This window comes from Leuresthes tenuis, unplaced genomic scaffold (genome assembly GCF_036924035.1).
Source record: "Leuresthes tenuis unplaced genomic scaffold, fLeuTen1.0.hap1 SCAF_19, whole genome shotgun sequence".
NCBI lineage: Eukaryota > Metazoa > Chordata > Actinopteri > Atheriniformes > Atherinopsidae > Leuresthes > Leuresthes tenuis.
In genome coordinates this window covers 26,722,122-26,736,072 of record NW_027325373.1, presented here as the reverse complement: position 1 = coordinate 26,736,072, position 13,951 = coordinate 26,722,122, and positions in this window count along the sequence as shown.

Below are 13,951 nucleotides of genomic sequence, written 5' to 3'. Positions count from 1 at the left end.
CAATTGGTTGATTTACTTAAAAACCTTCTACTCCCTTTTAAAAGAAAAGCCCAAACCATGCAACCAACAGGTTGGACAAGTTTTCTCAATGTCCTGAATGAACTGAACATACCTTTATCCTCTGTGAATAACCCGCAAGCCCGTGAACAATACCGTCGTCTCAAAACAGAACCGAGCGGAATGGAGAAAATACCATCTGTAAAACCGAAGAAGAAGATAACCCTCTCCACTCATTTTTTAAGATCTGGACATGTTGAGCGAGATGAGGCTGCAGACGAACCCAACAAAGTTTGCATAAAAAGATAAAAACCTCCACGCTGGGTCATCTTTTCACCATACATTTCTGTAAGAAATGAATAAAATGATACCGTCTTTTGTTCTCAATAAAAAATTTTATTGATCCCAATTTTCAGAGTCTACCGAGTCATCACTTTCATGCATTCACAATTTGTAAAACTCTTTGAACATCTGTAAAGAACAGGCTCCCTGATGAAATGAGATAGCACTGTGCTTTCTGATGCATCTCTGATATTTTTTCACAAAGTTAGATACCATCACATAATTTTTAAGAACATCATCACTGTAGGAGGATAATACTTGTTGCAGAGACATTCCGGTAATAAACGCACTGTTGACCGCACACAGTGGACAAGGTGTTCTGAAGTTGGCGATTATGGTACGTTATCTTCAGGGATCGGTCTTTCAGAAATGACACAATGTCTGAGGGGTAGTGAGAAAAATCTGGCGGTAGCCCGTAAGAGTCGAAAAAGGTGGCTTGACCATTCTCCTCCAGAGTCAGAGCTAGCCAGTGAGAAGGATGTGTGTTCACAATAAAGTAAGCCGGCTTTGTAAACGTTTGTTTGAGTAAGGGGAGTTGGTCACTAGCCCACACGATAGGTTTCCCAATAGATGGTGCAACAGGCTCTCCAGTTGGTGGTTATTCATGCTTACTCTTTTAATAATAGTCCACCAGCACCTGTCTTCTCGAGTTGATCTCCAAAATGGAATCGTAACATGCGTAGACAATGACGGTTGTGGTTTGAGGTAGCGGTACTCTAAACCTCATCTCCAATCTTCAATTCCCATTAGAAACAGGTGACAAGGTGTCGGTATCCTCACCAGGATTGAGATTCAAGACAAACAGCGAGTAACCGTTGTTAAATTCTTCACGTGTGATACTCAAAGGGAGATCTTTTAAATGACGACCGGTAGCTGTAAACAAATTGTAAAATTCCCGGACTGAAATGCCTTGGTTGACCTGAGGCTGGAATGCCTTGGCGGGAACTTGTTTACCATCAAGAGCTAGATATTCTATATCCATATGTTTAAAGTTGACGGGTGACAAGTCCCTTCTTCATGTGAATGCCTCGTGGTGCACCATACATAAAACAATATATTTAGGCATCGCTCCCAAAAAGAGATTCTCCTGATTACATATCCTCAAATTCATATGTGACAGTGGGTAGAGAGCGTTTCCTCTTATTAAGGCCGATGTGTGGCCTAAACGAATAGCGGGGGAGACGGATACTTTTTTGATAAAAAGAGAGGCGCCTAATATCATTAATCGTCTCTGGTTCCCATGAGATAGAAAGCCTCTCTGGCCCTGGTTAGTTTAACTCTCATATCCACAGAGTTCAGCAGGAGCCTTTCGCAGAAAAAAATATCCCCATGGAGGGGGCCCATTAAGTGTACTTCTCTGGAATTAGCTGTACAGAGAGCCCTCTGGTTTAGCCCTCTGTTTGGCCCATTATTGGTTACTATAGAGTCTATGGCGCCGGCTGTATCTTTATAATAAAGACCAGCGCTGAACTGACTCTTTAACGCGTCTTCAGAAAAGTTTAGCAGAGTCTCAATCATAGATCTATATGGGTGGGTGGCACTAGACTGTGAAATTAATCTATCACCCAGAGTAACATCGGATTGACTGAATAGTGTATTGAGAGGATAATTGATGAGACCCACAGGTGCGTCGTTCGCCAAGTTTGTGCCGTCTGCATTGGTGATCTTCATAGGGACTGAAAATAAGTCCAGTTCTGCCAGGGTGAACTCAGGGGATTTGTGATGCAAAAGAGCCATGTTTTACTCTCTTTCTCTCTCTATTTATGATTCAGTGAAATATATCCCTGCTCCGTGCAGACTTCCTCCCTTTAGGCTTGATCCTGATTTCTTTCTTTTAAGCGACCTCAGTATTTGTGACCCCCTCACACGTTCACCAGGCGGCCGCTTTCTTGGTCTTCGTGACAAAACCATAATACCCGATCCTTCTTGTCCTCCCTTCTCTGCAGTACCAGAGATCCTTCTCATGGCTTTGCCTATGACATCTGAGGCAATGCTTATAGCTGCTGTTTTCAGATGAGGCTTAGCTATAGCAAAACCTTTTTTAACTAGGGGGACTATGAAGCAAAATAATTTTGAAAATATAGAGCCTATTCCGCGACCGTACATACAGGTGCTCCGTAAAAACCAGGCAGGGTACCTCCGACCTGGTTTTGGTAATAGTTTACGAAGTGATGAGGGTCATCCCTCATGAACCATGTTGCTTTGTTTTGTTATCCTCCTCCTGACACAGACACAGAGGTGACCTCTGACTGAACCTTTGCTTGATAGTGACTACTGATCAGATATTTACTTCTGATCAGAGCTTATCGGGAGACATGGAATCACAATTTCCTCTTGCTCTCTCCGTGATATCAGAGTGAATGACCATCATTTCATTACGCGTTGTGATATCACGGGTTGGAAGTGTAGTCTCACAACAGTTTTCCCATAAGTAAAATTTAGTAAAAAGTGTTTTGATCCGTTTTAATCTCTATGTGGATGTTTTCAATATGCCTCTTTGCTACAGGTAGATAGTTGACAGGGTTAAAAGTATGCGTAATTATATCGCCAAACTTACCCTCTAACTGTTTGCAAGAGCGGGGCATAAGCACCCCCGACTATCTGTATTGCTGTTACATTGCTGTAACAGTAAAGCTGGTAGAAACCTGCTTTTAAATCCATCGGGTAAGGGGCCCTCCTTGTATCAAATACGATCCATTTACCAGCCTCCACACCTAGCATGTAGCTCAGTGGTGGATAAAAACGCAGGTGGTACTGGGCACCTGACTGATACGTGAGTCTATTTTCCACCGTGTCCACGACTAAATAAATATCAGAACCTATTTTTCGAAGGTGACCCTCAATCTCGGCTTTGAGCTGATTCAAATCCTTGAATGTCCGAATCCTATATTCTGGCGGTAGAACTTTTCCAGCCCCGCTTTCCTCCGTTCAAAAAAAGCCTGGTCCCTAGGGGCATTATGCCATGTGTACGGATAAGAAATCTCCGTCAAGGCACGTGAAGCATGGTGTAATGTTGCGGGCTAGGAGTAGTGAAGGTTCTTTTATACCCCGTGAAGGTCACTGGCTCTGACCCAGCTGTTGAATTTCTCAGGCCAGTTTTTCCAACGGACAAAAAACTGTTTTACACCCCTGATGCTGCATCGTTTTAATATCTTCTCCACTTGATACATCTTGTCTTTATTCAGTTTAACTTTTTGAAGCTCCTCCACGTAAAAGGAACCTTCAATAGCTTCTCCATCAAAATCTTTCAGTTTGTACAAAGGGGGAGATCATGCAAGCTGCTCGGTCACTGTAAACCCTTCATCTGTAAAACTTTGTTCATATTTCTTGTCAAACATGCCTCGCAGTTCAGATCTTCTTACAAGATCTCCTTTTTTAAACTTTATCCTTGAGTCCTTGCAGCGTCAACCAAGAGCAGAGCCGTACAGGTTCTGAAAAAACTTGAAAGGTGTTTTCTAGAGTCACCTCTACAGGCTTCATTTTGATGCTCGTGTGGTAACTGTGGTTGTAATTTTCCACGAGATCCTGCAGGACGTCGAGGTATCGACGTGTGTTATTATCAGTAAAATATCTCCACATCCTGGTTTTTAACGTGCGGTTAAACCTCTCAAGGCTTTACCTCGCTCGGCGTAGCAAAATGCACAACTCCGTGGTTCTCTAATAATGCCTTAAATTTTTTGTTAAAAAATTCTTACCCCGCATCAGTTTGAAGTTTTTTAGGGGTCTCGCTTTCTCTAAAAACAGATTACTACCAGGGTGGATAGGATCATAGAAAACCTTTTTCATTAATCTCGTTTCAGCCATCTTTTCTTCTGACAGAAAACACAAAACGCAAGTATATTTCAACCTTTTATTTTTTCTCTAATGTATTATTATACATACACATACATGTGATCACGAAAAGCAGGAATGCTAGTAATATAGGATTTAAGAAAAGTTAAATGTTATAACAACATCACATGATTACAATATTAGTCTAAACACATCCAACTGATGGAAAGAAGGAATGTTACATCCTTCTTTTAACCCTCCCAAAACTTTGTCATGGTTTGAATCTGCTGCAGTTTCTTTACATCTTCTCCAATCAACTGCTCGTACATATCGTGTATAGAAGTGTTGATTTGTTTCACCAGAGTTAGTTCGTACAAGTAAGCTTCTACCACAGCCCTGACTCTGCCATCATCCTCACAAATGTTACGCGCAGTTAGAAGATGTTGAATAGAAGCAATGAATCGTTGATTATAAAGTTTCCGCATCAGAGTGTAGTAATGGTCATGAAAAAAGTCATCCTCGAGCACATCCTTGCACTGATGTTTCCGTAAACTGGGGTGGTCCACAGTACACCCGTAGCAACATTCAATCATAAATTTTTTGATGGTCTCATTCAAGAGGTGTATCACTGCAGTTTTCACAACTTTGATAAAACCTGAGGGGACCCATCCATCAAATTCGTCCGAGCCCTCTCCTCTGGCATCCTCGTCCTCCTCTCCTCCGCCATCCTGAGTGTCTGCAGGGGGCCCCTGGCCTGGTGGAAGCTGAGAGTCTTCCATTTCGTTTGACTCAGCTTCCTCCGCTGTTATAGCCACGGCGGATCCTATCCGTTAGAGCGCTAAGCAGCAGTCATCAGGCGCCGAAGGTGAGAACTCAATCTCGAGAGAAGAAGAGGAGGAGGAGGAGAAGAAACACTCTGGCGAAGTCGCTGGTGAAGGAGGGTGATACGGCTCCCGGTAGTATCTTTCGCTGTCTGGTGATCCAAACTGCGGCGATGTGGATGACGCAGAAGGGCTCCGTGTATGCATCAATAGCGACGGAGAAGGATTCTCCAGATCGCGGTCAGTGATCTCCTCGCACGACATCTTCTGGACGCTAGTTCCCATCTTGCTCCTCGTGTTGATTAGTGTATGACCTGTGCTGGAGTGTGTCCTTTTAAACCTGAAGGGACGTGTGGTTTTCGCCTGGGGGGTGGAGGTTGAGGAGGAGGGAGCTCAGGGGAGGCAGGTCTCCACAGCCAGGGTTTTCTTGACTGCTAGAATCTCACCCCAGTTCTGCCAGCTGCGTAAGAGCGCGGAAACCCATCCATCCATCCATTTTCTATACCGTCAATCCGTTGATCGGGTAGCGGGTGGGCTGGAGCCTATCCCAGCACTCATCGGGCGAAAGGCGGGTTACACCCTGGACAGGTCGCCAGTCCATCACAGATCCGCTATTTCATTCATCTTCTCCACCCAGGCTGCATGAGGTATTGCTAACAGCATCCTAAACAGACCACAGTCAGAGTTAAAACACTCAAGAACAAAAAGATCCCCGTGTTCATTCTCATTAGATTTCCGGTTGCTTGCACGGAAGAACCAACGGCCTGTAACACCTGTTCCCAGTGCCGGTGAGGTTTCCAGGACAGGGGGCCTGTAGCCAGGATCTTTTAGAAAGTACCGGGGGACTCGAACGGGAGTTTGTGACTGGAGAAAGGTGCTTAAAATTCCCTTTGACTCCAGGGGTGTCAAATTTTTCACACTTAATAAGGACCTATGTCGCAATGACCCTTTGAATTTGACCTTTGACCATTTGAATCAAGCTTTGATGAAAAATTGATCCACAGCGTCAACTGAAGCCTCCCATACAACATACTAAATGCACACCATTTTAGACCTAATTTTGTTTAATTTTAAGACAAAACAAATGTCTTTTTTGTCCTTGTTCTTCCATTTTTAACCCAATTTACACCCAAGTCGGACACAGTGTCAACTGAGGACTAAAAAGAAAAATGCCCGAAAATCGGCCACCAGCAACCGCCCTCATCCACAACCACAACTGACCTCCGGGAGTCAGTCTCTATAATTTAGTTCAATCCAATTTGGAGCCCTTTTCCCCCGAGAAAAGTGTCCCAAATTCGACCGGCTTACCTGGTCCAATATCCCTCGAGAAAAGTTCTCGAAAATCGGCCATCTGGCCGCAAGCAACCGCCCCTATCCACCGCCTCAACTGATCTCCGGGAGCCAAACCCTAACCTGGTCAAATTCCCCCAGAGAAAAGTGCATGAAAATTGGCCGTCTGCCCTCAACCGACCTCCAGGACCAATGCTCCAACTTGGCACATTTTTGCCCCAAGTAAAGTGTCCGAATTTAGACCTCCTCGAGCCGGCAGCACCCACCCATGAGCCCCCTCTAATCAGTCATCCACTGGTTCTCCAAACCTCCAGAAACCATGCCCACCAGCCGGCCCTGTGCACCCACACTTAAGCACCCCTCCTCAGACTGAACCATCCATCTACACCCACCGGAACTCTGCGTCCCTGGTATGGACTCATTTTAACGGATGGTCCAATTTGACGCACTTTTAGTATGGCAGACTGTCATGGCGGATGCGTCCAGTGGCAACCAGACGGTCATGGTGGATGCGTCCAGCGGCAACCAGACTGTCAAACTACTACCTTTTCCATTAACTTTCTTTTATTGTGATGAGTGGTAAAGATGAAAACAGCAGTTAAGGCGATAACAAGAACATCAGCCTCTTCATTTTGTCAAACTGCTACCTTTTCCAGTCACTTTTCTTTTATGCCATGTGGTAAGCATGCAAACAGTTCCTGTCCTTATTCAGATAGAGATGGGCATTGCATTTTCCACAGCACACATGGGAAAAGCGTCCTGTGCAGTGCCTGCACCTTTGTCGCTTTTCCCAGGATGGGAAGTGGTCAACCATATCTCTGCTCACATCTGGAGGCACAATGGTCGATTGCCACCTCCTCTGTGGTGGTGGTGGTGTTCATGATGGTGAGGAGTGGGGTGGAGAGAATACTGGTGGAGGGGAGAGTGGTCTGCCAACCCTTGCTTTTGCTTTTCCTGCGCTTACCAGGGAAGAGCCAACTGAGGCCTGAAACCTCCTCAGGGGCATGGTGTTTTTCTCTAGGTCCACTGCCTTCAGGTCTCTTCGGTACAGAGACCAAGCATTGATGAGTGCCACTGTGACACTATGCCACCAAATATACAAGTACCATCTTCTGGTTTTTAAGCTGTATTTGTACAGGGCAGACATCATATCCAGGAGATCTACACCACCCATGAATCTGTTGTAGGTTTCCACAATAGATGGTCTGGAAACCATGACATATTTTTTGGTCCCAGCGTCTCACGTGGTCTTGGGGACTGATGCTAACGAAAGAGGACACCAGGTTGATGGGTTTGTTGTCACACCACCGTACAACTATCACATTGTTTTGATTGACTCTGTAATCCATGGACCCTCTTCCCTGTTTCCTCAGGTCTTTTTCATCCTTCATACTGCAGTCGGGTACCCTGTTCATCCTAATGGTGGCAAAGTGGTATAGCCCTCTCTGCCGCAGGTGTTCCAACAGTGGGAGTGATGTAAAATATCTGTCCGTGAACACTTTGTGGTTCTTCCCTGCAGGAAGGGTTGATGTCAACTTGAGAACAACATCTCCACTCACACCAACCTCAGACCTTTCCTTGTCTGGATCTGCTGCCCCTTGACAAACATCAAAGTTATAGAGGAAGCCGCTTGATCCTGAACGTCCCCACATTTTGAACCCCCCTTTGTGGAGTTTTCTGGCATATAGACTTTCAGATGAGATCTCCCCTTGAAAGGAACCATGATTTCATCAACAGCATGATGTTCTTCAGGTGGTACATGAAGGCATTGTTTTCGCAGCTTTTCGAGCCATGGCCTCAGTTTCCACAATTTATCATTCTTTTCGTCTTCAGACACATTGAGGTTGTCTTGAAAGTGCAGCAGTGTCAGCAATTTCTCAAATCGATCTTGTGACATCACATCAGCAACTTTGGGGTACTTTGTTTCCATCTCCCAAAATGCTCTTATATTGGGCATCAGTACCAAACCCATGAACATGTACATGCAAAGAACCTGCTCAATTTCTTTGACATTTGTGTTTACTGATCGTCCTTCTTTTTGTTCACTGACCAGGTTTGTTTGATCTGCAACTAGCTGTATCATTTCATCAGTAACATACTGTTTGAAATACATGTAAGGTGTAAATTCAGTCTTCATCAGCACTCTCAAAAAATGGAACATCTGCAGGGTCAAATTCTGCCTTTATCCACCCGTACTCCTTTCTTTTCACTTTTTTCTTTGCAGATTTCTTTGTTCTTTTTGCCTGTGTCACTGTTGGACCTTCTTCTTCTGTGCTTATCTGGTCACCACTTTTATCAAACTTAGCAGCTCTGTGTCTTTCTCCTCTTCTCTTGACTTTTCACTTTACTTCTCCCACGCCTGTGATGTTGTTGGACCCTCTTCTTCCTCTTCAAGCCTCTGGTCAGGAGTTTTTCCTTCCTCATTGCTACAAGAGCTTATTTGTCATACTCTGCATTGGGGGTCCAATCCTTATCTAACACTTCATCATCTGGAGGCATCAACTCATCTATGTCACTCCAATTGCCATAGAGAAAGAGGACATCTTTGGTACTGCAGTACAGTTTAGCCATCTAAAGTAGCTACAGAAATATATTTTTATCAATTTCTGAGTGCAATTATTTCTTCTAAACATCACTTTTTTAATTTGTGTAATTGTTTCATCTAAACATGTTTATAATGCACAATGATCAATATAATACATATTCCACCATGAAAAAAGATAATGACAATTGAGGAATTTGTCACCAAATTCCACTGTTTACCTATAGTATCAAATTTGAACACAAATTTTCTGCACAATTTTACTACATACTAAAATGCAGAAAATTAAGTAATTATAACTTGCTTCAACAGATCAGGTGTTCTTGTCAAAATATTAGCAAAAATTTCAGAGAGAATCTTCAAAAAGCACAATTTTCTTGACCTTGATCCAGCGAGTTGGGAACTAATTGAAGGAGGCCATTTTGGATTGACCTCAGTGCTGTGTCCTAATTGCTGTTGTGAAAACGGTATCAGGGGGTGGAAGACAAGTCTCAGCTTAGACGCAAAAAGGTTTTGGGTAAAGTTTTTCCAAATGGTGATGCAATAGGTCTCAGAAATGCTTGTATCAAATTTGATGCATTTGGCATTATAGTGTTAAGAAGCTTTTTAAAAATGTCCACTTTTCTCACAAATCTTAAATCTAATGGAAGAGAGTTCCAAGAGAGTTCCAAGTTAAGGAGCAACTACCTCTGAATCACAGTCTCCTTTAGTTCTCAGCCTGGATGGCTGAAATCAGAACTGGTGTTGTGTGCTGAAAAGACAGCACGGCACGAGCCATAAAGGCAAGTGGATAGTGTAATGGTATGATTGGCACCTTTCATGTGGGAGACCTGAGTTCAAATCCTCTCCATGAAAGGTACTACTTCCAGTAGACGTCCTTAGGCAAGACCCCCTTACCCTATATGCCTACCTGTAAGTCGCTTTGGATAAAAGCGTCTGCTAAATACATAAACATAAAGGGGACGAACCATGAGAGAAAAGATGGTGGTATTCCTGCATTTCAAACATTTGAAACATCCCATACTTAATGATGTTGCTAACAGAGTCTCTGTGGCGCTTTTGGCTGTTAACTGAAAGGTTGGTGGTTCGAGCCCACCCAGGGACGAGCACTTTCACCAATACATTGTTGATAAGTTACACATACTACTGCCATTTCTTCGGAACACGGTATGCAGCCTCATCCTTCACTACCAAATTGAACATCTTTCCTATTGGCAACCTACAAGCTGTCAGGCTCTGTGGTTAGAGAGAGCGCAAAAAAACAGATTTTTGGACTGACAACTGGAGGAGTGGTAGTCAACCTCCACCTCCACGGCCGAGTTGCCCTTGAGAAAGGCTCCGTACCCCCCCCTGCACCCCGGGCGCTGTAATTGGCTGCCCCACCGCTCCAGTGTATGGCATCTGTCTCCATGAGTGTGTGACCCTGTGCATGTGTGTGTTCAACAGGTACCAACCTGGATGGGTCACATGCGGAGGAGTCATTTTAAATTAAATCATTTTAGTTATTTACATTGATCCTCTATCATTCAAATGGTTATTAGTATGCCATGAGACAAAAGTGAAAGAAAGTTTACCTGTTTTGAGAATAATTAAAACCAGATTCATTCTGCGGGAGGCTCCTTGGTGTCAGTTTCTCCTGAAATGCCTCAAGTCAAGATGAAGCACAGGTCTGCTACTCAGGCTTTGTGGACTCTTCTTTTATAACGAACCATTACACAGAAAACTGTGAAAATGTGGTTCCTCCTCTCCAGTAGCCCCGAATAGACCTTACCAGGGAGGCTGAGGAGTGTGATCCCGTTTTTCCTGTCTGACACAAACATTCTTACAATTTGAATGGATTGAATGGATGTTTTTATGTCCAACAATGTTTAAATATTTGATGCTAATGATAAAAGCTCCACGATGTCAGATTTTATGTTCAAAGTAGAACATGTGAAACAGCATAAAAAGTCATAAAAAGTTGACTGAACAGCATACATGTGTAACTGTGCTGTCGACACAGTGATGTAAACACTAGATAAAGAGAGAGAATGAGCTTTTTACTGTCGGACTGTGTTGACTAAAGTGAGGACAGAAAACAACAGACTGAGCGAACAAAGAGAAAATCAGGAGCCTGCAGGGAAATCTTGCCCCACAGCTGAAAGTTTCTCCTTTAAACAGAGAAGTTTCAGTATTTTTCTGTTTTCACCACACTGCTGAATGAGTTCAGGCGTTGATGCTGATCAGTGTTTCCTGAATTGTTCTGTTCTGTTGAAGAGTACTTTTTCTTGTAAATGATGTTGTCAGATTGGTAAATAAAATCTACTCTTTGTTCCACCGTCTTCATATAGAAAGTCCAAGATCTTTAATCCTTCCGCAGGCAAGAGGAAACATGGCTCTGATGAGGCTAAAGAACACGAGCAACAATTTACTAAAAGTTTATTAAACTTTTTGCATCGTTTCATTCCAACAAATACTCCTGCAGTTAAGGTGTTACACACATATGTTATCTAACTTTTGAAACAAAATCACGTGCATATATATATATGATTTCTATTGAGAAATGCAGCAGATCTCATGTGTAAGAGGATGGAGGTGAGTTTGATGAGTCAAACACATAAAAAACACCTGAGCAGTCAGATGAAGCAGCTTTAAGCAGCCTGGTGGTTTTACTCTCTTCGGCTCCACTTTCTCAAGATGTCCTCTGCTGCGTCCAGAGTGGAGTCCTCCTGTTAGACACTAATTCATATGCTGATGTACATTCCAGCTGTCCTGACACTAAACAGTGAAACTCATCTTTTCACACTCATGGTTCAAATGTTTTGACCTGTTTTGACTCCTTGCACAGTGCATAAATATGTACAATAAAAGGTGATATCAAACCCTCAACAATATAAGAAATACCTTATTTGTCCTTGAAAGAATAACTTTTGAAGAAAATGACCTTTTAATTGACAAGTAAAACTGTTTCTTATTTTGATAAAAGAATCCAAACAAGTGCGTAATTTAGTTTATTTTTATTTTTACGATGTTTTACTTTATTTAAACACATAAATCAATGTAGTAATAATTTGTGTAGGAACATATTCATATTCTTATTTGAATGACACAATAATGCTCTTAACAGCTGTGAGAACAATGCACTGATACTTTCAGTCAGTGCAGTTGTTCAGGATGAAAAGATAGAGCCGTACAAAAGATATCTACATTTTAAGTATTTTTATTGATGTTACTGTAACAGGATGTATAGAGATTTCATTGGTTGTCTAGTCTTATGTGCGAATACTAAACGCTGCTTTTAAATTCAGACAAAACTGAAGTTGTTCTCTTTGGACCTGAGCGCTTCAGGGAGAAATTGTCTAGTTATATAGTTACTCTAGATGGTATTTCCTTGGCTTCTAGTTCTACAGTGAGGAACCTTGGAGTTATTTTTGACCAGAATTTATCATTTGACGCACATATAAAACTGGTTTCTAGGACTGCCTTCTTTCACCTTCGTAATATTGCTAAAATCAGGAACATCCTGTCTCAGGGTGATGCAGAGAAACTAGTTCATGCATTTGTTACTTCAAGATTGGACTACTGTAATTCCTTATTATTGGGCTGTCCCACATATTCTCTGAAAAGCCTCCAGCTGATCCAAAATGCTGCAGCCAGAGTTCTGATGAGAACTAACAGGAGAGATCATGTTTCTCCAGTTTTAGCTTCTCTTCATTGGCTCCCTGTTAAATTCAGAATAGAATTTAAGATTCTTCTTCTCACATATAAAGTTTTTAATGACCGAGCTCCATCATATCTTAAAGATTTAAGATTTAAAGATATTTTCCTAACAGAGCACTTCGCTCCCAAACTGCAGGTTTACTTGTTGTTCCCAGAGTTTCTAAAAGTAGAATGGGAGGTAGAGCCTTCAGTTATCAGGCCCCTCTCTTGTGGAATAAGCTGCCAGTAAATGTCCGGGAAGCAGACACCCTTTCCACTTTTAAGATTAGGCTTAAAACTTTCCTTTTTGATAAAGCTTACAGTTGGGGATGGCTCAGGTAATCCTGAAACATCCCATAGTTAAGCTGCTATAGGCTTAGACTGCTGGGGGACCTCATCTGTCACACCTTTCCTCACTTTGCTCTCTTTTTCCCCCTGTTTAATTTCAAAATTGATTTTATGTACATGTGACATTATTGTGGTTATTAACCTATGTTTCCCTGTTCCAACAGATATCCTTTGAATGGCGTTATGGTGTTTTTCCCCCCTCTTTTCCCTCTTTTCTGTCTTCTCAAACCCCAGCTGGTCGAGGCGGATGGCCACCCTTCCTGAGTCTGGTTCTGCCAGAGGTTTCTTCCTGTTAAAAGGGAGTCGTTCCTTTCCACAGTTGCCACAGGCACGCTCAGGACGGGAGATTGGACTGAAGACACATTTCGGTGCAATCTGTTGGTTTCCTTAGCTAGGATATTAATTTTTTGAATTAGCTCTATATGAATTAATTGGATTATGATTACAATGAATTGAATTCCAATTGGCTTGAATTGGACCATATTATTTTTTAATTAATTAATTTAAATTAATTTAATTGTTGTAATCTGGCGCTATATAAATAAAATTGAATTGAATTGAATTGAATTGCTGCTACTTTCTCTCTTGATATTTTGGCGTCATATATTTTTTGAAGCGCCTCCACATTGAAGGCAGCTCTGGTCTTTCTTCTGAGGGGTTAAACTTGTCCACTGCTTGTTCTGGTACTGCAAGTTGAAGAGACATGTCTTCTGTGGCATGTAAGGGGTTTGATGTTGGAGAGTCCTCTGAATGTTTAGAGGTTGGTTACATTTCGATGACAATGAAAGTTCTTTCTTGATTGTTTTCTGGAAGTGGTTCCTGGACAACGATCTGGGATAAAATGTCCACCGTGTCTTGAGATTCCTGGATGACTTCAGGCTGGTCATTCTTTATAATGGTCTCTACCGTTTTTTTGCGCCGACGCTTTTTAGTAGAAACTTTCTCTTTCGGTGGCTCTGAGACATCCTTTGGTTGTGGGACTAATTCCATTCCATCCGAGTCTTCAGAAGCCCTTTCTATTTCTTTTTCTTCCACAGGTTCAGAAATCTTCTCTGGTTCCTTTATATGGATCGGTGATGAAATGTCCTCCGTGTCTTGAGGTTCCTGGATGACTTCCAGCTGGTTCTTTACAATGGTTTCTGGCTTCTTTTTGTTCTTGCAC